The following is a 27,457-nucleotide window of genomic DNA, read 5'->3' on the forward strand; positions in this document are numbered from 1 at the left end:
CTCATCACATAACCATTATCACCACCACCATCATCATCACCACCACCATTACCACCACCACCACCACCACCATCATCATCACCATCATCACCACCATCACCATCACCACCACCATCATCATCACCATCACCACCATCACCATCATCATCACCACCACCACCATCACCATCATCACATAACCATCACCACCACCACCATCATCATCACCACCACCATTACCACCACCACCACCACCACCATCATCATCACCATCATCATCACCACCATCACCATCACCACCATCATCATCACCACCATCACCATCACCACCATCATCATCATCACCATCACCATCATCACCACCATCACCATCACCACCATCACCACCATCATCATCACCACCATCATCATCATCACCATCACCATCATCACCACCATCATCATCACCACCATCATCATCACCATCACCATCACCACCATCATCATCACCACCATCATCACCACCATCATCATCACCACCATCACCATCATCACATAACCATCATCACCACCACCATCATCATCACCACCACCATCACCACCACCACCACCATCATCATCACCACCATCACCATCACCACCATCATCATCACCATCATCACCACCATCATCATCACCACCATCACCATCACCACCATCACCATCATCACCACCATCACCATCACCACTACCATCACCATCATCACATAACCATTATCACCACCACCATCATCATCACCACCACCATTACCACCACCACCACCATCATCATCATCATCATCACCATCACTACCATCATCACCACCACCATCGTCACATAACCATTATCACCACCACCATCATCATCACCATCACCCTTGTCATCATCATCACAACATCTCTATAACACTTGAAGGTTTGCAAAGCAAATTAGTCACATCTAATTTGAATCTTCATTGGAGACTGATTTGAAAGCCAGGCCTCAGACCCTCGTTTCTGGCTCTAAGACCTCTCCTCCACCTTCTGCTTCATTTCACCAGACCCAAGTGTGGATCTTTTGGATGCATTTCCTAGCTCTGCCAACAATGCATTTGACTTGACTGATTAGAGAGCCTGATCTTCCACAACCCCTCTAGAAATGACTCTAGGTAGGGCTCTTTCAACAGAAGCCCCAGTGCTCTTGGATTTCCCCACTGTCCAACAGTGGACAACACCATCCAGAGAAGTAAGGAGGCAGGTCCCTGCTCACCACTCCCCAAGATCACTACAGCAGCCTTCAGACTGGTCACCCTGCCTTCTGTCTCTCCCACTCCCCCTCTCCAGTATACCCAGCATTGCTGCCCAAGGAACCTTCCCCAACTCTACCTGGGTACAACTGACTCCTGCTCAGTCCTCTCTGGTAGCTTCTTGCTGCCTCTAGGATCAGATACAAGCTCCTTGCTCAGTTTGTAAAGCATCCAGCCTCCTCAGACATCCCTTCTCTTTCCTCCCTTTTTGATCGGGCCAAATTGGTCTTTTCTCTGTTCCTCCTGCCAAGCTTTTGCATTGGCCATCCCCCCTGCCTGGAGCACACTCCTTCCCTTCTTCTGCCTTAACTGTTTTTCTTGTAAGATGAGGTTTGTGTGCCATCTTCTGCATGAAGCCTTTCTTTCCCCCACCCCCACTGCTCCTAAGTGCTGCTGATGCCCTCACTCCCAAACTACCTTGTATCTTTATTGTTCAGTCATCATCAGTCACATCCAATTCTTCGTGACCCCATGTAAGTTTTCTTGGCATAGATCCTGGACTGGTCTGCCATTTCCTTCTCCAGCTCATTTTACAGATGTGGGAACCAAGGCACACAAGGTGCAGTGACTTGCCCAGGGTCACTAAGGTGGAAGTGTTTGAGGCAGGATTTGAACTCAGATTCTCCTGGACCCCAGGCCTGGTGTTCTATCCGCTGCAGTGCCACCTCCAGGCTTTGCCTCTACTATGTCTTTATTCACATATTTGTGGTGTGTCCTGCCTACCTCTCTAACAGGGAATGTCAGCTCCTTGTCAGGAGGGACTGTTTCATCCTTTGTGCTTGTGTCCCTGTGTCATGTGCAGTGCCTGGTACACAGGAGGTTTGGTTTGAGATGATTGGTTTGAGAGACAGCAGGGTCTAATCAGCATAGCGCCGAACCTTGAGTCAGGAAGATTCTGATTCAAATCTTGCCATTAACTCTTCTGAACTCTCTGTATGACCCTGGACAGGTGATCCGCCTCTCTGAGCATCACCTCCCCGAGTATCACCTCCCTGAGTGCCCTTCCTTATCAGTCCAGTGAGGAGGCCACCACTCATGATACATCCCCCTGGGCTGGCTGGCGGATGGGGCTTGGGGACATCACCTCAAGAGAGACCAGCATCGTCCCGTACTGCAAAGGCAGCTCTGATTCACTAATCCTGGAGAGTCGCCCCTGCGAACTTGGAAGTTCTCTGGCATGTGGAGGTTCTCCAGCCCAAAGCTGAGTGGTGACACAGCCAGATGATCCTCCCTGGGGCCTCAGCTTGGACACAGCCTGGACTTGGCCTCAGAGCTGCTCCAGTTTCCTGGGCCTGGCTTTCCTGTGCCACCTTGGTCCCTGAACATGCTCTTGGACCCATCATTTCAGCTCTGCTCTTCACCAGAACCCTGCATAGATGGCATTTGGGGGCTGAGAACTTCTCTAGCAGGTGCCCCTGTGGCTGTGCCCTGAAGTCTCCCTGCCCACTCACGAATGAGGGAAACAACCAGACATGACAGCCAGAAGCCTAGCCACACCATGGTGTCTGTGGCATTGTTCAGCATCCCTGTGATGTGAGAGAAGGGGGCTGGTCACCCTGTAACAAGGAAAGGGAGCCTGGGGTAATCAGTAGGCAGGGGTGGCGGTGCGGGGACAGCTCCTGCTTCTAGGAGATAGCTTCCTAGGTCCCCAGTCATGGGTTCTGGGACCTAGCAGTCCTTCTTCTGGGGACAGAGTTCCCCAAGACTCAGATTCAGACACATCCTTTGCCTGGCCCTGAGGCCCTCCTGACACTAAATGTCTTAGGTCCCGAGGGGTTGGGAAAGTTCAAATTCTCCTTAAATAAAGTGCTGCAGAATCAGTCCCAATGCAACTGTGTGGTCTGAGACAAGGAAGCCTCAGTTTCCCCTCTTTAAAATCTAGGGGGTGGATGATGGCTGGATTGTTTGTGAGCTGGGGGATGCTGGCCAATGTCTGGCAAACAGCTCTGGACAGAAGGGAGCCTCAGTGGGATGCTTTTGAGTCAAATCTGCATATTAGCATTCCTTCCATCACTTTCTCAAGTCTAGACAGTCAAACCTGTGTTTGTCATTTTTGCCAATTTCTGAGGTGTAGACGCTCACTCTGAAATTTTTACAAGCAGCTCTTTCAGGCCAGTTCGAGCTGGCTCCTGCCCACCCTGCCCTTCAAAGTCCCTGGGTCAACTCAGACACCAGTCCTTGTCTTTCAGAATCCATACAGCTGCCCCTGAGGGTGGTTCGGGGCTTGGCAGGGGGCTTCCCTGCCCTCACTGGGCACTTGATTTTCACTCCTGCCCCTGACCCCTCAGCTCCACAGCCAGGATCCAGCTCAGAGCACAACTGGCCTGGGTTCCTGGTGGCAGCTGCCATCCAGGGGCCAAAACTCCTGAGTCTGGCCCCTCAGCTATGTGGGTGGGGGAAGGGATGGAGGGGGTCCACATGAGGCTTGGAAGAGAAGGATGGGAAGGGGTGGGGGGGCTATATCCCTCCCTTAGTCCAGGAGAGCCTGGACTTCCTCTCTGAGCATGCTTCCCTACCCATCCACTTCCTTGTCCTGTCCAATCTCAGTCTGTCCCTGGCTCTCCCTTCTGAGCCTATGTGGGCCAGCCCCTGGAGATCTCAGTCTCAGAGTTATCATATCAGGAAATCTGGGTTCTAACCTAGGTTAGTTAGAGGGTGGTGGTAGTAGTTGTTGGGGTGGGGGGCGAGTCCAGCAATGGGAGTTATTTCTTTGAGGCTGGGGTCACTACTTTGTGATTTTGTCAGGGTGGAGACTCCCTGCTGATACAAGCTAAACTACTTATCCACAATCACACAGGGAATTAGGGAGAGCAGGATTTGAATTCGGTCTTCCTAGTGTCGGGTCTAAAACTATCAGCTGCTGTTGTCTCAGTTACCAGGAAGAAAAATATCACAGGTGAAGGATTTTCCTTCTGATGCCCTGGATTAAAGAATTCTTTTGTAGTCAACAGGAAGTGAACCATTTTCAGACGCATACCTGACAAGGGAGCAGAGGCCTTCCACACCTGGGAAATAAGAACCATGTTAGTGACTGGGGTAGGGGAAGACACTGGATTGAAATCCTGGACCTTGCAGCTTAGGTGATGGGAGTGGGGAGTCCCTTGCCCTCCCCAGGCCTCAGTTTCTTCAATTGTCAAATGAGGACACTGGGCTAAATGACCTTTATGGTCTCTTCTGTCTCCTAAGTCTATCTTCCCATGGGAGCTTAGACATCCCCCTTTCTCACCAACAGCTCTGAGGCCTGGCCATCACCCTTAACCTGGTTAACCTGTCTGCCTAGACAGGGTGTGGTCAATGCACACACTACAGCCTCTGGGGCCACAGGTGAGAGCTGGGGGTGGGTGGACACCCAAGGTCGGGGAGCAGCCCACTCACATGTCTCTATCTTGGTGCAGGGTATTGGGACTGTACTGGGGCCGAATCACTCAATCCCTCTCACCCCCATGACTGCCACTAACTACAAGGTCCAGCCCTCATGGTCTCAGCAGGTGGAGCTGTCCAACTTACAGAAACAGTTGGTCAATCCAAGGTGTAAGGCCGAAACCTCTCGAGTCCTTAATCCCTTTGGAAGGGTGGATGACACGGGTGGGAAGTGGATGGAGATTATAAGGAGGGCCAGTCTCTCCTGGGGTCTGGGGATGACCTTGGACCACAGGGGGGAATCTGGCATTCTGAAAGCCAGCCCAAACCCTTAGGAGGGAAACTCTGGGGGAAAGGAGACAGTTTCAGATGCCCCCTAGATCGGAGGAAGACTTCCAAGCGTCAGAAGATTTGGATATCCCCATGGAGCCTTAGCCCATCCCAGAAACATCAGACCAAGGCAGTTTTAGGTCTCTACAAGGGCCCTGGCAGGCATCTGGGTGACACAGTGGATAGAGTGCCAGGCCTTGGGTCAGGGAGTCTTGAGTTCGCATTGGGCCTCAGATCTTGGACAAGCCCCTTTGCCCTGCTTGTTGTCTCAGTTTCCTCATCTGTCAAATGAGCTGGAGAAGGAAATGGCCCACCCCTCCAGGACCCAACAGCATGGCCACAAGGGTCCTCATCAGGGCAGCCCCTCCTCCTTGGACCTTGCTGTGTCTGTGGAGCACACACCCGCAGACGGGTGGGCAGTGACTGGATTAGAGAGATGGAGGACCACCGCACAACCTCCGGGTGACCTCCAGGACCCTGTCCTGAGACGTGAGGGCTGAGGGAGCAGCCGCTAGAGGGTTCCCTGGGCACCTGGAGATGCGCCTTGGGCACAGGCACTTGTGTGGGACTCTTGAGGACCCCACGGGGGTTTTCTTGCCAGTGATGGTGGAGGGGTTGGCCATGGCCTTCTCCAGCCTATCTGACCGCTGAGAAACCTGAGGCAAACAGGGTGAAGTGACTTGTCCAAGGTCACCCCGGCCAGTAAGGGTCTGAATTTGAATCTTCCTGCCCCCAGGCCCAGCACTCTGGGCATCATTTAGATCCACCTGGAATCAGCAAGACCCGAATTCAAATCCTGCCAGGGCACTTTCTTCCCTTGGGATGAAGGCACTTCATCTCTGCGCCCCGCAGGCCCTCCCCCTGTGGAATGGGCATAACCACAGCACCAGGTACACAGCAGGCGCTCTATAAATGTACAAGGGGACCTCGTCCTGTCCTCCCCTGCTTCGCCCGTATCTGCCCCTGGCACGGGAGCTGCCTCCAGGTTTGCCGACTGCCTGCCCGACTCGGAGCACGTGGCCGGCATGGTGCTGGAGGGACGCCCCTCCCCCTCGCTGCACCCTGGGGCCGGGGGTCACGGAGCTTCGGGTGGGACTCGAACCCTGCCCTCCCCAGGCAGCGCCGCGCCTGCGCGCTGAGCGACCCCGCCCGGGAAGGGCCGGACACCTCCGGACCTCAGCTTCCACCCGGCTAAGATGAGGGCCGCGGCCAAAAGGGTACTGGAGAATGCGGGCATCGATCCCGCTACCTCTCGCATGCTAAGCGAGCGCTCTACCATTTGAGCTAATTCCCCGCGCCGGGGAGCGGCTGCGCGGAATCGCACACATTGGGATCACGTCATCGCGGCCCCGGAGTGGCTTCGCGAGCCCCGCCCGCCTCCGCCCCCTCGCCAGGCCCCCATTGGCCGCCCGGGGCAGCTCGCTCGGCTGCCGGGATTGGCCGGGCTCGGTTTATTTTTAAAAAGCAGCGCCCACTCCGATTGGCTGCCTGGCCCGTCTGTCAGGCTGGGGCTTCGCTGTTGCTAAGGCGGAAGGGGAACTCGAGAGTCTTCTTCCTACTTCTCATTCGCTGCTTCCCGACCCCAGGGGCCGGAGCTTCCGGATCCGTCAAGTCCGTAGGAAAAGAATGCGCTCCGAGCTCTTGATGGACGGGCCCGCTTGTCCAATGGTCGCCAGGTGTCTGGGACCTCCGGAAGACCCAATGGGAACTAGGGGTGGGAGATTCCTTCCAATGCACGCGAGGCGGAGGGCGGCCCCAGCGTGGCGATTGGGCCGAAGCCGTCCGGGGGCGGGCGGAGGGCGAGGGGGGGCAGCTCCAGGCCTGCTGGCTGGGGACTCCGCCATTTTGGGCGCTTCGCGGATGGTGTCGGGGAGCGCGCTTCGCGCCTGAGCGCAGCCAGCGGCGGGGCCGGGTGAGCGGGCGGGCCGGGGCGCGCGCGGCGGGGCCAGGGCGGGGGCGGCAGGGCGCGGGGCCCGCCGCCGGGGCCGCCCCGTCCGTCAGTCAGGCCGGGCGGAAGGCAGCCCCGGAGGCCGGGCCGGGCCGGAGCGGGGAGCGCGGGGGGGGCGGGAGACCGGGCCGGGCCGCCTCGGAGGGAGGGAAGCGGCCGCGGGCCCTGCCGTGGGGCGTCGGACCCGGGCGGGGGGCGGGCCCTGGCGGGGTCGTCGTGGGTGATGGGTAATGACGTTAGGGACCCCCGGGGCGCGGCTGGGCCCGGGGAGGGGGGAGCGCTCCCCCTTCGCTGGGGCCCCGCCCCCCGGGGGGGGTCTGTGTGGGGAGTCTGCAGGGGAGGGGCTTGGCAGTGCCCGGCCCCCCTCCCGTGCTGGGCACCTCCTGGGAGAGAAGCAGACCCTGGCCTTCCCTGGGACGCCGGCGGGCAGGCCGCCCTCGCTGGGCATGGCGGGGCTGGGGCAGGGGGCAGAAGCTGTGCCCGTCCTGGGGCCTCTACGACGAGGGCCCCAGAGACCCCCGCGCCCCCTTCCTCCTCCGACCCGCCCTGGAGGAAGCCCCTCCCCCTGGGACCCCTGACCCCCGCCCCGTGGGCTGCCTTGGCCGCCCTCCTCCCCGTCGGCTGCTCTGGGACTGCGGGCGGCTGGAGAGGAGCAGACTTGGGGATGCCAGCTTGGGTGCCGTGCCCACCGCCGGCACTTGGCGAGGTGGGGGCGGCATACAGCTGGTGCTCATGCACGGCGCTGCCCCGGGGCGGCCAGCACAGGTGCCTGGCACACAGGGTAGGGGTCATGAAAGAGTGCCTGGAAGGCCCAGAGGGCTCCGCAGTTCATCTTCACGGCAGCCCTGGGAGGCAGGGGCCATTTTACACCTGAGGAAACTGAGTCACATTGGTTGGCGTAAGTGTCTGAGGTCATGTCTTCCTGGCTCGGTGCCCGCACTGGCTGCCTGGGCAGCAGTTCGCCCTGTCTCTGGGGAAGGAGGTATTGGGGGTAGCAGAGAGGGGAGGGAGAGAGCACTTGGAGTCTGAAGGGATGGAGGAAGCTTCCTGGAGAAGGGGGTGCCCGCCTTGTGCTTGACTCTGAAGGCCCTCCAGGCATAAGGAGCAGCCCCAGGGGGGTGGCAGAGCCTACTGGACTATGGCAACAGCTGCTGGGGGGTCTGCCTGCCTCAAGTCTCTCCCCACTCAGTCCATTCTCCGTTAGGCCACCAAAGTCATCTGTTCTCCTCCTCCTCCTCAGTGAACTCCCTCGGCTCCCTGTGGCCTTCGCAGTCAGACATAAAATCCTCCACTTGGCCTTGAAAGCCCTTTCTGACCTGGCCCCCTCCCACATTTCCAGTCCTCTTACACCTCATTCCCTGACAAGTCCTCTTGGTCCAGTGACCCTGGCCTTCCAGGGTCCACTTTTTCCAGCTTCCAGCTCCGGACATGTTCTTGGGCTCTGTGCTCACTGACCTCCCTGACTTCCTTTCAGGCCTCCTGTGAGAAGGCTTCCCTCCTTCCTGTCTTCTCCATCCAGTGCTGAGCCCCTTAAGGGTAGGCTCTTTTGCCTCTTTTTGTATTCCCAGTGCTTGGCACCTAGTGGGTGCTTAATAAATGTTTATTAATTAATTGATCTGTTGTGTGCTAGACAGTAAGCATTGGGGCTACAAAGAAAATACAAAGTCTCTGTTCCAAAGGAGCTCACAAGATCCAGACAGGTAATTTATTGCTAATGGACTTGGGAAGGCGCTAGGAGTGAGTGGCCTGTCACCAGGGCACAGCTAGTCGTCCTGTTGACCTGCAATGGAGAGTGCATGAAGGGGAATCACGAAGAGTGAAGCCTGAACAGTAAATTGGGTCCAGATAGAGGAAGGGCTTGAAGGTCACACCATAGGAATGTATAGTTTATTAGAGAGGCCTCCGCAAGGCAGGCTGAGAAGGGTTTGAAAAGGAGGAGGAACATGGTCAAACTGGCACATTAGAGTTAATCTCCAAAGATTCTATGTTTTTTTTTCTTTTTATTTTTTTCTATGCTTGTTTAGCGTAGACTTGTTTTTGGCCACTTCTCTGTTGATTATGGATTTGAGATTTTCAGTGTTTTCCTCTTGAGTCCATTCGTGGTTGGTTTTTGACTTTTTCTTTGCAACTCAAGTACTGAGATGCTGCTGTCCTTAATGAGGTGTCTGCTTGGGTTTAGGGCTGGATGATGTGGTTAGGGCTGCTGTTTTCTGCTTCACACGGCAGTGGGATTTATTGGGAATTGACTGGAGTTGACCCCTGATTCTTGGGCAGCTGAGTTGCCTTGTTTATGGAGGGTGTTGAGGAGGCTGATGAAAAGTAAGTGGAACTAAGAAACCCAAGTCCATGCACCTGCCCCCGTAGTTTCTCTCCAAACGTCGATTTCCTGTCCCTGATTAGATAAGTGACTCTCGGGTTTGTCTGTTGATCTAGCTGAAGTGTGGTACACGGTGGGGAAGGTTCCCCTGTGTCTCCATTCCAAAATCAGTTCTTTTGGCTCCAATCATGTCTAGCCATCAAGTGCTTATCCATTTGGTGATTTATCCAAAGCAATGTTTTGAAAACATCAAATGGTCATTAAACATTAAGTTTGATCTGTTAATATTATTGTAAAAAAATTTGTTAGTAGGAATCTGAAAGCTTTGGCTTTGTTAATTCTATGTCTATAAAAATTCTTAAGTATTTAAAAAGTCATAGGTGTGGCTTACCAAATGGGCCAGGACTTAATTTTTTTTTTTTGTTCCAGTCTTAACACATGCTCAGCCTCACTTTGGTCATTAGTTGTGTTATGTAGGGAGAAGTTGAATAAATAGTTGGTCGTCCCAAACTCTTTTGGGACATGTTGTGTCTGAAGTTATAAACTCTTTAAGCAGGCCTTCATCCCTCAGTTGCAGTGAAGCACCGACTTGTTTGGGCACAGCGCACCCCAAAGAAATACACTGCTCGTGAGCACCTGTACATCTAGCTGTTGTTTATTTGCTAACGACTGATGTCTTTGGATTCCAACCACTTGTACTTTGAAAGTACCCAGTAAGACTTGTCTTTTCCTATAAATAGCTGGTGGTTTCTTTCCAATACTGCAGGGAACCCAGAGCACCTTTTTGGTTTTACTGAGATGCCTTGGACTTGAATATCTGCTCTGCGAACTTCTTGTAGGATTTTGGGATTTGGAGGGACCTTAGAGATGATTAACCGTGAGAAAGCTGAGCCCCCAAGAGGCTGGGACTTGCCCAGAGTCACCCAGAAGAGGGTCAGAAGCAGGCGCTGGGTCCGAGACCTTGACACCATGCTCAGCTCCTGGTCCATTTTAGCACACTTCCTCAAATCACGAAACCTAGACCAACTCAATATTAAACGACTTGATGAAGGTGATTGTGCAGCTTTTTAGTTGTCACCTACCCCTTTGTGCAGGGAATGGACTGAGTCCCTAACCTTTCTCAAGAATATAGAGCCCAGAGCAGAGAGGGGCACTGCTGTCCCTCACCTCTCTGGGCCACACCTAGGAAAAACGGAGTACTGGTTAAGACTTAAGAGCTTTTCTTTGTGCTTCTACTGGGCTAGAATAAACAAGAAAATAGAATTAAAATCTCATTAGCTTAATAACTAGCTAGCATTTCTAGAGCACTTTAAATGCTTTTTACAAATATGATTTTATTTGATCCTCACAATAATCCTGTGAGGCAGATGCTGTTATTATTCCCATTTTAAAGATGAGAAAACAGCCAGACAGAAGTGGCTTGTCCAGGGTCACACCGTTAGTGAGTGACTGAGGCAGGATTTGAACTCAGATCCTCTGGGCAGTCCTCTATCTAATCCATGACTTCATCTAAGTTCATCTCAAAGGTCCTGACTCTGGGAAGTGATAACGAGAGGGGGATTGAAGGAAGACAACTAGAATATGGAGAGTAAACCAACATGAGAATGTTTTGTAAGCCACTGTAATAGCTTTCTTTTGTAGGGAAATTAGCTTATTACAGGTTGAATGGTGTGGTGTACACAGGAAGAACTGGGTTCAAGTCCTGCCTCTTGCTGGCTGATTGTGAACCCGAAGGAGGAAAATGACTGCGTTTTCATTCCAACATAATTGGTTTCTGTTGTAATTCTGTGTATTTTATTTATGCATTTAAAAATACTGACTTCATCAGACTGCCAAAGGGGTTGTGACAGAAAGTATTAAGAGCCCCACCTTAAAGGCAAAATTGTCAGAATGTTGCCAAGCTGCACTGGTAGAAGGACTTTCCTGACCTGGGAGTTCTTGTGCCACAGATTCAGAGATCCTAGGTTCTATGCTAGTCCAGCCAGATGGCACAGTGGATAGACTGCTAGGCCCGGAGTAAGGAAGACCGGATTCAAATTGACCCAGAGCAAGTTACTTAATCTGTCTGCCTTAGTTTCCTTGGCTGTAAAATCGGGGTAATCGGTGGTTCTGAGGATTAAATTAGCTGGCACTTGTAAAGCCCTTGGCACAGCCCCTGGCTCCTCCCCTCCCCCATCCCTACCCCTTTCTGACATATTAGCATCAATTGTTTTTCTATATTTAAGATAGGGGGGATTATCTTTCGTTTTGAACAAGCTACTGATGAATATGTCCAAGACTCTGCAGTCCTCTCAAACTGTAGCTTTGTTCCTCATCCTCCTTCTTTGGGTCTTTCTTCTTACTCATTTCTCCACCCCTTCTGTCTTGTGACCCCTCACCCTCTTGACCTCTGAAGCTTTGCAATCAGCTGCCCCACTCCCGGGTTTGAGGATGCTGCTGTCTGTTCTCTTTCCAGAGTCCCTGCTGGTCTCCTCATCCTAGTCCCCTCAGACACGCCTTCTCTTTCTCCTTTGTGGGATCTTCTGGGCCATACCCACCAGTTTTGGGTTGGCTCCCTTGGCTCCCCATCTTCTCATTCTCCTCTGTATTATCTCTTCAGCTCTCACTTGTACACCGATGATTCCTGGAGCTCACCTCTCCTGAACGCCCCTGCCACATGTTGGGGAGGCATGGCAACCTCAGCAAGTCCAAAGCTGCTCATTGTCCATCTTCCTAACTTGACTATCTGTCCTCAGCCACTCAGCTTCTTGCTTATTGACCCTGGATTCACTTCCACCTTTGTCAAGTCTCTCCACTCATCTAGCCACTGCCTGGTGGAGGTGTCATCACTTTGTACTGCCCACCTCAAAGTGGAGTTCTCGCACACCCTCAAATCCCACAGACTTCAGAGCCAAAAAGTCATGCGAATACGAAGATGCCTTTGGTCGGTCTTCCTACCTGCCTCACAGTTCTCACACACCCTCAAATCCCACAGACTCTGGGGAGCCAGAAAGTCACCACTACTTTTATGAGAATACGAAGATGTTTTGGTGCTGCCTTGTGTTGGTCTTCCTGCCTGCCTCACTGTCTCTCCCTCCTTCACTCCATTCTCCAGTTATCAAAGGGATTTTTCTTGAAGCCCAATAAACCTCAGTGGCCCTCTATTCCCTGTCCTGTGAAGCTCTCACGGCTTGGGCCCCTTCTACCTTTCCAGTCTTGGGACACTCGTCCTTCCTTGTACTCTGGTCCAGGAGCATCGGCTGGCCTCTCCTTCCTTTTCCTTCCTTCATCTCCAGCATCTCTGCCATTGGGCCGGGGTCCCCGTGTTCTCAGGTATCCTAGCTTTCTGAATGACTTCCTTCAACCCAAGCTGAAGTAAAGTAACTGAATTAAAATACAAGAAAAGACGTTTCCAACCCAATCCAAGAGACACTTTTAAAGGCCTTGTCTCGTACCTCATCGTGGAGGCCTTTCCCTGTGCTCCCTGTGTGCCTCCCTTCTGAGATGACCTCCCACTTCTGCTGCATGTCTTCTGTGTATGTGGTGGTTTTCATGTTGTCTCCCCCATTAGAATGTAATCTTGAGGGTACAGACCATGTCTTTGTATCTGTAGCTCTAGTAGCCCCTTAACAAATGTTTGTTGACTGACTAAGAGTCTCGTGACCTCTAACTAACAACCTCCCTCTTGAATACTTTTCTCTTCTCCCTGGGTTTTGACGACCAGCTTGACATTTCTTTTTCAGTCTTTTGCTGCATCATTGAATATGCCTTTTCCTCTTCCGCCCCCACCCTGCCCTTCTAGTGACCTCACCAGCCACTCTGGGTTTTCTCTGTAGCTGATCTGTCTGTCCTGAGTGGTCTGCCAGTGCTCAGATGTCCTGGGGGCATTTCCTTTGAAGGGTCATCCCACCCCTTCTCCAGACCTGGCTTTTTCTGTTGAGGTCACCCTTCTTGCCACTCCATGTCCATGGTCTCTGGGCCCCTGAGCAATCAGTTGCCAAGTCTTGTCAATTTGATGTCCACGACATTCTTCACCCACTGGATTTTGGACTTGCAGTCTCTCCATTCGCCTTCCAGATGCCAAAACAATATTCAGATGAACAACAAAACACTCTTGCTCAAGAAACCTTAGTGGCTCCTTTGGAATTCAGGGATGTGCAAGAAATTCCACATTTGACTTTTAAAGTGCTGTGTATACTGTGTCTTCTATAGCAACCATATTGTCTTGTGTGCTGTTCCCTGAACTTGGCACCCCTTTCTCTGGCCTCTGGGCCTTTGCATCCAGGATGGTCCTCAGGCCTGATGAGCTCCCCCTCTCACCTCCACCTTATAAAAACTCTCCTCTCCTTGAGAACACAACTTGTTGGGAAGTCACTTAACCCCAGTTGCCTCATCCTGGATCATCTCCAGTCATCCTGATGAATATCTGGACACTGGATTCAGATGGTTCTGGAGGAGAAGTAAGGCTGGTGAGCTGCACAGCCCTCCCTCACTCAAAAACAAAGTCAAGTGCAAGTCATGTCATTATTTCTTTGATGGTATGTTCTTCTTTGGCAACGAAGGATGAACACACATACAGATCTGTTGGCTTTCTCCAATTCTTCCTGATGATCAGTTCTTCTGTTGGTGTTCTTTCACAGGCTGAGGGAGAGAGAGGGAGGGAGAAAGAGTGTGTGTGTGTGTGTGTGTGTGTGTGTGTGTGTGTGTGTGTGTGTGTGTGTGTGCGCGCGCGCGCGCACACACCCTTGAGTTACTATCTTGGCTCAGCACCAGAAGTACCTCCAAGGCAAGGCAGGTTTTCCCTTTGTCTTTGTGTCTGTAGCACTTAGCACTTGTACAAAGGAGTACTTTAAAAATGCCTCTTGGATTGGCTTGCGAACTTGTATCTTATTTCAGCTGTTTTAGTGATGCTTGTGTTCTCAGTTTTGCTTGAATTAATGAGATTTCATTATACTTAGGTCAGTCAACAAGCAGAATTTAGTAAGTGCCTACTATGTGCCAGGCTTTATGCTGAGCTCTGGGGCTACAAAGCAGACAAGGCAGTTCCTGCCCTCTAGGAGCTTACGGTGGGGAGACAACCCACAGACAAACCTATACAGACAGGATGTTGTTGACTCATTTTTTCAGTCATATTCAACCTACTATTCGTGACTTCTGATTCCAGGTTTAGCACTATATCCCCTTTGTCCCAGCATCCTCAGGGGTGAGAGGTGCTGTGGTGTCAGACAGGAAGTCCTGGGGTCTTGAGGGTGAAATGACTTGCCCAGGGTTACCCACCTAGTAAGTGTCTGAGGCCAGGTTTGAACTGACTCCAGGCTCTGTGCTCTGTCCACTGTGGCACTACTTAGCTGCCCCAGACCAAGATAGTAGAGACGTTAGGATAATCTCAGAGGGAAGGAAGCTCATCAGAAAAGCAGAAAGTAGGACTTTAGCTGAGGAGACTTGGAGGATGCCAGGAGGAGGAAGACTCTTTGAGACATGGGATGGGGGTGGGGGTGTGGGGTGTGGGTGGGGAGGCAGCCTGAAGATGGAGTATCTTGTAGGAGGCATATAGTCAGAAGGCCAAGAGGAAGATATGGGGGGAGTGGGGAGGGTGTAAGGTGTAAGGAAGGGGCAGGTTATGAAAACCAAACAGCATTTTTTTACTTGATCCTGGAGGTCATGGGGAGTGTTTTGTCATCATCTGAACATTATTTTGACAGCTGGAAGGCCAATGGATAGTTTGTTAAATTGGGGAGGGTGGTGATAGGTGGCACAGTGGCTAGAACACTGGGCCTAGTCAGGAAGACCTGAATTCAAATCCCACCTCAGACACTCACTAGCTCTGTGACCCTTGGCAAGGTACTTAACTCTTGGTTTTCCTGTTTCCTCATCTATAAAACAAGGATGATATTAATAGCACTTTCCTTCGAGGATCATTGTGAGAATCAAATGAGATGAGCACATAGGTGCTATAAAATTGTTAACTATGATTATTATTAACAGGCAGACCCTCCCCTCCTCCCTCCCAGCAGGCCTGGGGTGCGGGGGGTCTGCACTGGGGTGGGGCAGCATCCGAGGAGAGAAAGGGCTGTGTTTGAGAGATGGTGCAGGGGTGACCATCATGAACCTTGGCACCTTGGACACGGTGGGGGGGTGAGATGAAAGATGGGGTGATTCAGATTGACTCCTCGGCAGGGAGTCTGAACGTCTGGGAGCGGGGTGATGCCCTTGACCGTTGTAGGGAAGGTGGGAAGAGGGACACAGGGCTGGGGCGGGGGGAGGAGGGTATGAGTTCTGTTTTGGACTGGTCCAATCTGAGATGTCTGAAAGGCTGGGGGCAGTCAGCAGAGAGGCAGGGGCAGGAAAGGCAGATGTGAGGATTCTCCACATCGAGGAGCTGATGGAGGGAGAAGAGCAGAGGGCTGGGGAAGGACAGCCACTGTTAGCAGAGTCAGCAAGGCTTGGTTTCAAATTCTGCTTCTGGTCTTTACACGGAACAAATCTCTTAGTCTGTTCACTTGACTTTGCCTCTGCCCTGGCCCAAATGACAGTTGATGTCAAGTGCTTTGCAGAATTTAAAGTAGTAGCTGGGGATCGGGGATGGTGTTCTCCAGCCTCTGGTACCCCTTGGTAACTGAGTAAAACTACCCAAGTAGTGCCTTATAAATTGGTGTGGGAACCATGGAATGGAAGCCTGAAAGGCATTGAATCAGGGACCCCTGGAGATGCCTGACATGAGGATGATTAAAACTTGGTTTCAAAGCAACATTGATTGATGGATGCCTTCTGTGTATCTCATTCATTTCTGAATATTTCCCTGCTTCCTTCCCTCCTTCCCCAGCAAGCCAATCCTTTTGGACAAGTGTAAAGGAGGAGACTCGTCCCGCCTTGGTCAGCTCGGCCAGTGCAGGCTTGATTCTGCACCCCAGATCCCTGCTTCTGCAATGAAGGAAGGTAGGTGGGCCTCCTCCATTCCCCCTCCTGGGAGAAGCTTGGCCTTGTGCTACCAGCTTCATTTCTTGTCCATTATCCCCCATAGGTCAGCTCTTCTGCATGAGTGAATGTTCCATGTATCTGAAACTTACTTTCCTCAAATGGGTTTCAGCAAGCCTCTTTCTAACTACCAGCTTTGTGCAAGGCACTATACTTCATGGTTTTAGATCATGCTACACCACTTAAAAATGTTAATGATTCTAAAGCAAATTTTTATCAAATAGTAGAAACTTCCCAACTTCTTAGGTTGTACGCATTTCTATATTTCAAAAGATCCATGATTCCTGAGCTCTGGATGCCACCATCATCTCCCCATGTTAGAACACAAGCACTTCAGCAGATGGTTACGTGAGTTTTCATGAGAAATGAGTGACCCGGTGACCAGCCGGGTGGTGCTGCCCCTTAGGGCTGGGCCTGTGATCACTGTAGCCAAGCCCATCCCTGAAGGGGCCTTTCCGGTTTGTCAGGGCCTGCCAGAGCGTGTGCTCCTCAGGGAGGTGCTGGGGTCACCTCCCTGCCAAGAGGAGGCACCTGCATGGGCCTGGAGGAGAGATGCCTGTGGAAGATGCTTTCGCCCCTTCTTGTATTGCATGGCATCATTCTGAGCCTCAGTGATCACCCTGGCTGAAAGTAGAGCTGCCCTGGGGCGGGGGCGTAGGGCAGCCTGTGGCTCCCCTGTGCTTGTCCCTGAAGGAGGCAGCCCCAAACACTTAGGCTTTTTATGTAGCTGCTCTCTTTTTTCTTGCTGTCAGACTCACTATTACGGGACTGTTCTCACTCCTTTCTAATGGACAGTTTCTAATCTGTTTTTGAAACTAGATAATCAAACTTGTTAAAATTCTATATAAGTGTAAGTAAATACACTTACTTATGAAAGTTCTGCCTTTTAGAAAAATTAAACTTTTTGTTTTTATATGACCACTGCTGTCTCTTCTCCGTCTTAGCAAGTGAGCCATCTCTTGTGACAAAGAATTTTTTAAAAATGGGGAAAAGAATCCTCTGTGTGCACTGAACTAGGACACTGTGCGTGGCATTCTGCACCTGCAGGCTTTCCTCTTTGCTGAGAAGAGAGGGAGGGCTGTCTTTCCAGCTCTTTTCTTGCTCATTGTAAGTATATACCTTGAGATCTGTGGTAGGGTTTCCCCTCTTTGATCTCTTCATGGTGTCAGGTCAGTAACTGGGGCAAGCTGTTGCCAGTTGCTTTCCAGAATGGCTGGACCTGTTGTGACCTCTGGCTGCACATCCTTGTGCCTGTTTTCTCCAGGCCCCACCAATGTTCACCATTTTCCTTTGTCAACTTGGCCAGTCTGTCAGATGTGAAGTGGAACCACAGAGCTGTGTTAATTTGCATTTCTCTGATCATTAGTGATTTGTAACTTTTTTTTTCACGTGGCTACAAATAACTTGGATTCTTTTCTTGATCTGCCTGTTTGTATCCTTTGGACACCAATCAGTTAGGGAATGGAGCTTTTAAATTTGAATCACATACGTATATATACAAAACTGTGACCTTTGCCAGAGAAATTTGCTACAAAGATTTTTTTTCCCCACTTAACTTTCCCTTCTAATTAATGTTAACTTCATTGGGTTCATTTTTGTAGAGACTTTTAAATTGTATGTAATAAAAGGTGTACATTTTTTTCTTCTGTGATGTTCTCAGGAGTTTGCTTGGTCAGGCACTCTCCTCCATCCATAGATCTGAAAGGTAATTTTCTTCTTGGTCCTCTTATTTGTTTATGATGTGACTGTTTATATCAATGTCCCAGGTTCGTTTGGAGCCTGTCTTGGAAGATAAAGGGCCATGTTGTCTCAGTCTCATTTCAGTCAGAAGTTGCCCAGCCCAGCTGTTTGCTTCACAAGAAGCTGGGCTCTTTGATTACAGCTGTATTGGAGAGCCCTCCTTCCTTCCTACTTTTTATTGATTTTCTTTGAGGTTCTTCAAATTTCATTTCTTCAGATGAATTTATTTTTTCTCATTCTGTAACATATTGCTTTAGTAGTGTGGTATGACACCGAATATGTAGTTTAAGTAGTATTGTTATTTTTATTACATTGGCTTGGCTGACCTTGAGGAGTTACCATTTCTCTTGTTATTTAGGCTTTATTTTCATAAACAGTGTTTTGAAATTGTATTTCTATAGTCCTTTGTGTCCTGTCAGGGGGACTCCCAAGTATTTTATATATCCTGTAGTTGCTCTAAATGGAATTTCTCTTTTTATCTTTTCCTGCTATGTTTTATTGGCAGCGACAGAAATGTTGATTTTTTTTTTTTTAAATAGTATTTTTCCTCAATTATGTGTTAAAACAGTTTTTGACATTTTTTTTTGTTTTGAGTTCCAAATTCTATCCTTCCCTCCCTTTTTCCCTCTTTGAGAGAGTAAGCAATCCAGTATAGGTTATTTTACATGTGTAGTCATGTAAAACATCTCCACATTAGTCATTTTGTACAGGAAGACTATGAAAAAAGAACGAAAGAAAGAAAATAAAAAATGGCATCTTTAATCTGTATTCAAACAGTATCAGTTCTTTCTCTGGAGGTGGAGAGTATTCATTAGTGCTTTGGGATTGTCTTAGTTAGCAGTGTATTGCTGAGAGAATAGCTAAGTCATTCCCAGTTCTTCGTCATACAGTATTGCTGTTACTGTGTACAGCAGTCTACTGGTTCTGGTCACTTCACTTTGCATCCGTTCATGGAGCTCTTTGCATGTTTTTCTGACATCATCCAGCTTTTCTGACATCATCCAGCTTTTCTGAGATCATTCGGCTTTTCTGACATCATCCGGCTTTTCTGACATCATTCAGCTTGCTGTTTCTTACAGCACAGTAGTATTCAATCACACTCATTCACCACAGCTTGTTCAGCCATGCCCCAGTTGATGAGCATCCCTTAGAAGCAATGCTGATTTTTACATGGGTCTGTTTTATATCCAGCAACTTGACTGAAGTTATTTTTCAGTTAATTTTTAGTCAAATATAGGGTTCTCTAAGTATACCATCGTGTGTGTCTCATTTTCCATAACTTTTTGTGGGTTTAACTTGTTAACATTATGTAAAAGTGATTTGAGCTGGGTTTTTTTCCCTAAAAGATTAGCATTGAATTTAAGATACAACCAACTAAAATCACTTAGTGTGTCCATTTATGTTTGAATCACTCTCATGGAGTATATCAGCAGTTTTTCATTCAGTAGTTACTGATCAGGATTCTTCTGTTTCTCATTCATGTTTTCTCTTGGTTATAGTTGGTCTTTACTTCATTCTTTCTGATTATTCTATTTTTTAGCTTTGCTTTATTCATGAAGAATTTTCCAAATATCTTTATATAGCTCATACTTGTCAGCTTTTAACATCATAGTATCCAGTTACATTATGTACCACCATTAATTTAACTATTTTCAGATTTTTACGGTTATGGAAAGCACAACTCTGAAATTTTTGTATGGCTGGTTCTTTGTTTTTAATAATTGGATATCTTCCTAATCATGGAATTATTCGGTCAAAGAGGATGATTACTTTTGTAGCTTCTAATGTGTAATGTCAAGTTATCCTCCAAAAAGAGTATATACATTTGCAGTACCACCATCCATGTATAAGTGTGCCTGTTCTTCCATAACTTTGTTAGCGTGAGTTTCTTTTAATTATTTCTGCTTATTTCATGAATATGAGCTGTAGAAATGTCCCAAGTCATTTCCTTTTTGGAACTATTATTATCCTTTGAATAGGACGGAAACTTAAACGTCATTAAAAATATATGTATATGATCCACGTGAACTCAGAAGAGTAGTTTTGACAGTATTGAATTCTCATATAAAGAGTTAACAAAGAATTCCTATAAAGAGGAATGCTTTCAAGATGACCTGGTCTCATCATATGCACAGTTCAGGTTTTTTGTTGTGTTTTATTAAAGTTGTCGTTTGCAAACAAGAAAATGTAATTTAGTAAAGTAATACCTTTTTGATGGAAAAACTTTAAAGATGGACTAATAAAGCAGAAAACTCCTTTGAGCATCTACATATTAGAGTTCTGGAATGAAGCCCCCCAGTTTGCAACAGGTATTTTAAGATGGGGTAAGACAGGCAGGGGATGGGAGCTGGAGGGTATCTTCATTGCAGAAGTGATGCACAGTGAGTCCTGGACGTTGTGGTTAGATAGCCTATATGCAGTTGTGGAGACCAGAGGTGAAATTCTGGGTTTAGGCACCTACTAGCAGGTCCATTTTGACTGAGACAAAGCATGAAGTAAGACTGGGAAGTTCAGCTGGGGCTCTGTTGTGGGGGGCTTTCAATCTTGGGAAAGCAGACTTGATTTCTTCCTCAAAGGGGAATGGAGCCATTGAAGATCTAAGTAGGAAGGTGCCATCGTCAGGTGCCTTAGGAAGAGTGTTTGGAAAGGAAAGAGTGGATGCAGGGACACCATTAGGATTCTCTTTGAGTCACATGAGAGGTGAAGGGGATTCAAGCTAGATGAATGGAGAGGAGAAGAATAGGGGAGAGATGGTGTGCAGGGAGTAGGCAGTTGTTTGGAGAGAGGAGATGTCAAGATGTCAAAGGAACAGTCTGAGATTGTGAACCTCAGTGTCCAGAATACTGGTGATACCCTGAATAGAAAGGGGAGATTGGCTAGAGGGTGTGATGAGCTGGAGGTATCGCTTGTTAGTGATGCAAACCAAGGAAAGATGGAGGCTGTGTGATAGTACAAGGTAGCAGGGGTATTAAAGTGTTGGAACAGCACCTACCATAGGCTAGAACAGTGGGCCAAAACTTAAGATGAAAATAGGAATAATTTTTGTAACTATGAAAGTGTCTGTCAGACTGCTTTTCCGAAAGGTTCTACCCTGTGAAATGGAGGTAAAGCTGGACTGCAATTCCCATGGAAAAGCCTGAGGGCTTTAGTGAACTGCCAGCTTAACATGATTCAGCAGACCAGTATATCAGCCACAGAGTGTGCAAATTACAAGAAGCAAGAGTATCTGGGCCCAGGGAAGTCTGGGGGAGGATACAGATTAGGAAATGAGATAAGGAGTCAGGTGCCTGAGGCACGTCCAGGTTCCTGGCCAGCAGACGGATGGGAATGTGGTCCTGGAGTTCAAGGGAGTCATCGGTGTCCAGAGGACTGAGCCGTGGAGCCTGATGGAGATCACTCCGAATGGAAAGGGTTGAGCATGCCCCGGACAGAACTTGGAAACACTCATTCTGGGGGAAGGGGGCAGAGCTAGAGAGAAGGGAGGAGTGATGGAGAAAGAGACAAGCCTTGCATTAGCAGCTGATGGTCATTGATCACCTTTGTCCCTCCCCCCTTTATCGTTTATTTTCAATATTCTTTTTTCTTTAATTCCAAATTCTCTTCCTCTAGCCTCTCTCCCACTTATTGAGAAGGCAAGCGATTTCCATGTGAAGTCATAGAAAACATTTCCTATTAGCCATGTTGCAAAAAGCAAACAAAAAGAAAGCAAAAAAGTCAGCTCCGGCGTGCGTCGTTCTCCTTCTGGGGGAGAGCGCTTCTTGTGGGTCCTGTGGCGCTGTCCTGATCAGAGCAGCCGAGCCCTTCACACTGAGCGCTGTTACAGGATGCGCTTTCTGTGCTGCTTGCTCTTCTGCTTCTGCTCACCTCCCTTCTAATCATTCCATAGGAGTCTGCCCAGGTTTTTCTGAAACTGTCCATCAGTCATTTGCCACAACTTGTTTTGCCATTCCCCAATTAATTGGCATCCCCTCAATTTCCAATTTCTTGCCACCACAAAAAAGAACTGCTATAAATATTTTTTATGCAGATGGGTCCTTTCCCTTTTCTTTGATCTCTGGAATACCAGCCTAGTAGTGGTATTGCTGGCTCAAAGGGTGTGCACAGTTTTATAACCCTCTGGCATAGTTCCAGATTGTCCTCCAGAGTGATTGCACCAGTTCATGACTCCACCAGCTGTGCATCAGTGTCCCCTATTTTCCCACATCCCCTCCAGCATTTCTCCTTTTCCTTTTCCTTTTCTGTCATGTTAGCCAATCAGTAACCTTTTTGGGAGGTGGATAGGTGGGTTAAAGCGGATTAGGAGAACTGCCAAACAAAACCCCCTTAAAAACCCCCTCTCTCAGTCCTGCTTTTTTGATGACTCTTCTGTTTTAACTTTTAGAATCCTGCCTCTGGGAAACCTCTTCTATTCTCCCCAATTTTTACCGTGCCTCCTTACTTTTCTCTTGCTCCTCTTTTTACTGGGACTTTTCCATTTTGTATTTGTGTTGTGTCCTCTGCCTTGCCCATAGTAGGTGTGAGTAGTTTTTGAACAAGTTCTTTGATTTGGCCAGTCTTAAGGATTGGGATGTGAGTGTGCAAATTAGTAAAGCTTACTTTTTCTAGGAATTTGGCTATTTGACTTTAAATGAAAAAAACTTCAGATTAATCATGTAGAGGGCCAGAGGTCACAGGTAGTGTTGGTGACTGGATGGATGTACATGAGGAGGAGGAGGATGAGAAGACTGATTAAAAAGGCAAGGAAGGGAGCAAGCTCATGGGCATAAATAGGGGAGTAGACTCTGGAATTGGAATGAACCCCCTTCATTTTACAGACTGAGGAATCTGAGGACTGGGGAGGTTTCAGTGATTTGCCCCAAATCATGCTCTAGGTTGAAGAGGCGAGATTTTGACCCTGCCCACTTTGACTTCAGAAGTGGACCAGGCCTATACCAACATGCATTTCTGTTTGATTCCCCTGCTTCTGGTCCTGGCTGGGCATTACTGGGTAATGTCATCATAAACTTGATGTTGCTTGGTATGATTACTTGGTGGGCCAGAGGCCACCACATGGGTGGAGGCCCTTCTGTGTATCTGAGCAGGTCAGCCCAAGGGCTGAGATGGAGGGAGTGGTGGGAGAGACCGGCTGGGACCAGAGTCACCATGGTGATGGGTGTGGAGAGACATGGTGATGCTGTCTGCTCATTAATTCTGTAGGATCAGATTGTGCCCTCTTCTCGTGGGATTGAAGCGCATTGTGGTAGAACTAAGAAGAAAAGCAGCACTGGGGGGCATCTTGAAAGCAGATTGGGTTGGGGGTGTCTTGGGGAGCTGGGGGTTTCATTTGATCTTACCTCGGGAGGAGAAGTTATTTAAAGAACAAACAAAGCAGTGGTGCATCCTTCACTCTGCTGATGGCTCTGTTTCTTGGGCTCTGTACATCATGACCCCATCTGAAGGAGTTGGGGGTACAGGGACTACACTGCCCGTTATTTAGCTACTTCCTCTAGCCTTTTTTGCCTGAACTGGGAGGGGGAGCATTTGTAAGGGAGGAGGAAGCAGGTGCTGTGGCAACAAAATCCGCCTCGATGTGATTTGTTAGATTGAGGGGAGTGGGCCTGCCATCTCTAGACGCCCAGCCATTTAAGTGAATTGGCATTAGTTACTTGAGTCCATCAGGAAGCCTGTATTAGGCCCTTGTTATCTCCCACAGTAGAGTGGGAGCTCGTTGCCCTTCCACAGTGACTGGCACATAGTAGGTACTTGATGAATGCTGGTTGCCTGAGTGTCCCCTTTTTCTTCTAGGCCCTTGGGCCATTCATTCCCCCTCCTCTGCTCCCTCCTCCAGTTCTACTCTCCCTTTCCCTGACTTGGAGGGAAGCCTCTTGAGGTCATGGTTCCTGTTTGCATTGTCAGCACTTAGCATAGGGCCTGGCAGCTGTGATGATGGTTATTACTGTCTGCAGACACACTCAGGCCTGCCCAGCGTCAAGAGAAGAAATGTTGTATTGAAAAGAAGGACCTTGGGGTTTGATTCTGGTGCTGCCACTTGAGTGATCTTGGGCAATTTGTTTTAATCTCTCTGGGCCTCAGTTTCCTTATCTGTAAAATGAGTTTCAACTAGAATAATCTCTGGTCCCTTTCCACACTCAACTTAGATTATGATCTTTTTAAAAAAAGTTTTCCTAATTCTTCTGACCTCCCTGTTTCACTTTTCATTGTCTTCCTCTCAATGTGCTTCACTCCTCAATGTCCCCTAGCAGTCTGGCTTTTGTCTCTCTAAGATCTCCAGTCACCCTTTCCCTCCTTTACTAATGACTGTATAGTGGTATGGCCTCAGAGCCTCTAAGACCTGGGTTCCAGGCCCACACCTGACCCTTATGGACTGTGTGGTGCTTGGGCAAGTCACTTAATAGGGCTGTAGGCCAGAGATGTCAAAACTGAATCCAAAAGGTAATTGGGCAATGTTTAACAAAAGAAATAAAAACACAATGCAACATTATGTTAATTTGTGGTTTTCCAAGTCAATATGTGACCTAAGGTATCAGTTTCTACTTGAGTTTCACCACGGTGCTTGAGGCTTCTCTAGGTGCAGAGAAAGTACTAGCCTCTTAGGGAAGGACTTTCCCTCCCTGGGACCTCCCCGGGCTAGGGAAATCACCATCTGACTGCAAAGGGCCACCTAAAGATGTGGTATTAGCATTTTCTTGTTTTTAACCACGTGGCTCCCTGGTGCTGACTGATTCTTGGGGCCTTTTTCAGGCCTCCTCCTTTCCACCCATCAGTAACATTCGCTGTTGTTCAACCCCATTTTCTTGATACACTCACTTACTTCCTTTGGAATGACAGTGCTCGCTGTCCTTGACTGTTTCTCTTACTTGTTCCTTCGCATCATCCCTTGCTAGCTGACCTTCACCTTGACCCTTCTGAGTATGAGTGTCTGGCTGGGTCCTGTCCTTGGCCGTCTTCTCTGCACTCACTCTGGGATATCACTTACTCCTAGGACTCTGAGGGATTGCCTTGCACAGGCAAGTGATTTTCAAGCCATGTATACTCAGCTCAGGGCTCTTCCTTGTATTTACCTTTGCTTGATGGCAAAAAAAGCCCTACTGGCTTCTCGAACCTGAGGTGTCGACAACAGAACTCATCATCTTCTATCTGTCTCTTTTCTCAGTTTCCCTGTTTTCTTGATGGTGCCCGGTGGGAGCTCACTGCCAGTCTACAGTGTTTCTGTGTTGATGCACAAAGAAGTGCAGGCTGCATCGGACCAGTCAGGCTGGCAAGTGCTGCTGTCTTCTGCCGTGGCCCAGACTCTATCAGGGTTCAGGTGCGGGGGGGGTCTCCCTGTGTCTGGTCCTGGGCTTTCTCTTTTAGGAGAGAGTGGTTGGAAATACCTGGGAGAGCATGATGAGGATGGCAAAGGTCTTGGATCTGCCATTAGGAGGAACTGGTGGTGTTCAGCCTGAGGGAGAGAAGACTGGCTTCTACAGGCAAGCAGTAGGGAGCTGAGTAGAGGTCAGTTTGGTAGCTCAGCTGAGCTTTCTCACCTTGAAGGGAGAGATTGGTGTGGAGAGAGACCAGGCTGAAAGACTCTTAGGAGGCTGTTGAATGAATGAACAAAGAAAAGCATTTATAATTAAATGCTGACTACAATTCAGAGCTTTGAGGCCTGGGGTACTAATAGGTAAGTAGAGGCAGTTACTACTCTCTGCAACTCAGAGGGGGAGAACCTGCAGGAACATTTGTCAGAGCTTGTGGCCACAAGGGTTACTCCCCTGGCTGATGGCTGCAGGGCTGGCCTTGACGAAGTGTGAGAGGTGGGGTGTTCTTATTCCTGCATCAGGGGCTCTCCGTGCTCATCTGTAGTGGTTGAGATTAAGAATGTTGGGCCTCTTTTCGTAGGGCTCATTCCTCCAAAGATGGCTGTGGGAGCTGAGCTAGAAGCAGGCTTGGTAGTCTTGGTGGGGAGAGAAGACTGCTCTTGGGTTTGGGTCATTGGACTGACCTGACACATGCTCCCTTGCTCCCTTGTGGGGCTAGCTTGTCTTGTCTGTGCCCCTGCTGGCAGGCTATTAGTTGACAGATTGGGCAGGCTGGACGGCCCCTTCTTCCTGGGGTTACTTCACTGGTTGTGATGAGGCCATGGTGGCAGTGGTATGGATGGACCTAGGAGTAAGTAAGGATATTGGAGAAGGCAGAATGACAAGGTTTGAAGGCTGGCTGTGACAGGTGATTGAAAATAAGGGAAGATTGACCCAGACAGATAGGTGATAACAGTATCTACTATCTTTGTACCGAGGAACCGAATGAGAGATGCCCTGAGCAGGTTACCTGTCTTTCTCTTCTGCTTTGGCTCTGCGAAGAGTCAGGGGCTTGACAGACTTGGACAAGTCAACCCTTATCCCACTTCCTCAGACCCTTCCCCTCGAGAAGTCATTTAAATGGTCTCTGCTTTGGCCATGGTGCTGAAGGCAAGTCCTTAATTACTGTAACTAGCCTAAACCAAAACAGAGCTCTGTGTCAATCAGAGCATTTTGAGTTGTTGGCATAACAGTCATTGCTTTTGGTGGAGCTTTAGGTGTCCAGCCTTCCAGGGGCCCTTCTTTCTGTCTTCTGTCTTGGTTGTGAGGAGAAATTGCTAGTGATGCCAACAGAGTTGTGCCCTCATCATCATAATGTTCCAGATTCTGGCCTCAGAAGCCTCAGGGATCTAGTCAGCTACACAGCTGATTTGGGCTGCTAGGGGGTGTCAGTACACAGAGCGCTGGTCCTGGAGTCAGGAAGACAGACGCCTTCCTCAGTTCAGATCTGGCCTCGTATGTGACCCTGGGCAAGTCACTTCACTTTGTTGATCTCAGTTCCTCATTTGCAAAAATGAGGTGGAGAAAGAATCAAACCAGTGCAGGATTTTTGACAAGAACACCCCAGATGGGGTCATGGAGAGTCGGACAACACCGTTGGTTTACCAGCGATCTACACTGAGGTTATACAGCTTTAGCCTTGCTTTCACTGTGGATTTCCTTTGACAATTGAGTGCTTGCTTAGTCTCTCAAAATTTAATGCTTCAAGGGAAAAAAAGAGGAGTATAGAAATTACCCATTCCTGCCCCCCCCATCTTTCTCCACAGTGCCCTTAGTATAATCTGAAACTTTAATTTCTAAGTCTCAGTTTGACTCCACAGTATAATGAAATATCCTTTTTATGGGCATTGAAAAGACCCCAGGCAAGTCAACCTCGTGGTTTGTTTCCTCATGTAAAATGAGGGTGTTGGTCTAGATTTTCTAGGGTCCATTCCACCACAGAAGTGCTGTCCTAGTTTTACTTGACTTTTCTCCAGGACCTTAACCTAGAATCATTGGATTTTAATAGATAGGCTATTGTACCGTCCCAGTATTTTGCCATTTCTAGTGGTTATCTTGATTTGAAAGAGCTTATTCTGTAATTCCACATTTCCTTTGTGATCAGTCTCCATCCTTTAGTGGGCAAAGTTGCAGCTTCCATTTCCCTTCCATTGTAGTGCTTCAGAGTCATTCATTTTTGGGCTAGAGTCAGATATTCTCTTCTTTC

The 27,457-nt window shown here is 49.0% G+C and overlaps 1 protein-coding gene and 1 non-coding gene across 4 annotated transcripts in view; one reads left to right on the forward strand and one right to left on the reverse strand.

Annotated features, from left to right (window-relative positions):
- Nucleotides 1-6,173: 6,173 nt before the first annotated feature.
- Nucleotides 6,174-6,246, reverse strand: TRNAA-AGC (transfer RNA alanine (anticodon AGC)). Its single transcript has one exon. It is a non-coding gene; the product is annotated as a tRNA-Ala (tRNA).
- A 507-nt stretch (nucleotides 6,247-6,753) lies between these two features.
- PPP6R3 (protein phosphatase 6 regulatory subunit 3) overlaps nucleotides 6,754-27,457 on the forward strand; it is a 97,011-nt gene continuing 76,307 nt past the window's right edge. Inside the window, exons 1-2 of one of the 3 annotated variants that reach the window (XM_072639371.1) lie at nucleotides 6,754-6,864; nucleotides 16,020-16,132. The gene's annotated coding sequence lies outside the window, so the exon portion shown is untranslated. Of the gene's footprint in view, nucleotides 6,865-9,627; nucleotides 10,269-16,019; nucleotides 16,133-27,457 lie in introns of those variants that run through there. The other 2 variants (XM_072639369.1, XM_072639370.1) reach the window with 2 other exon arrangements.

The sequence above is a fragment of the Notamacropus eugenii genome, chromosome 2 (assembly GCF_028372415.1).
Source record: "Notamacropus eugenii isolate mMacEug1 chromosome 2, mMacEug1.pri_v2, whole genome shotgun sequence".
NCBI classification, from domain to species: domain Eukaryota; kingdom Metazoa; phylum Chordata; class Mammalia; order Diprotodontia; family Macropodidae; genus Notamacropus; species Notamacropus eugenii.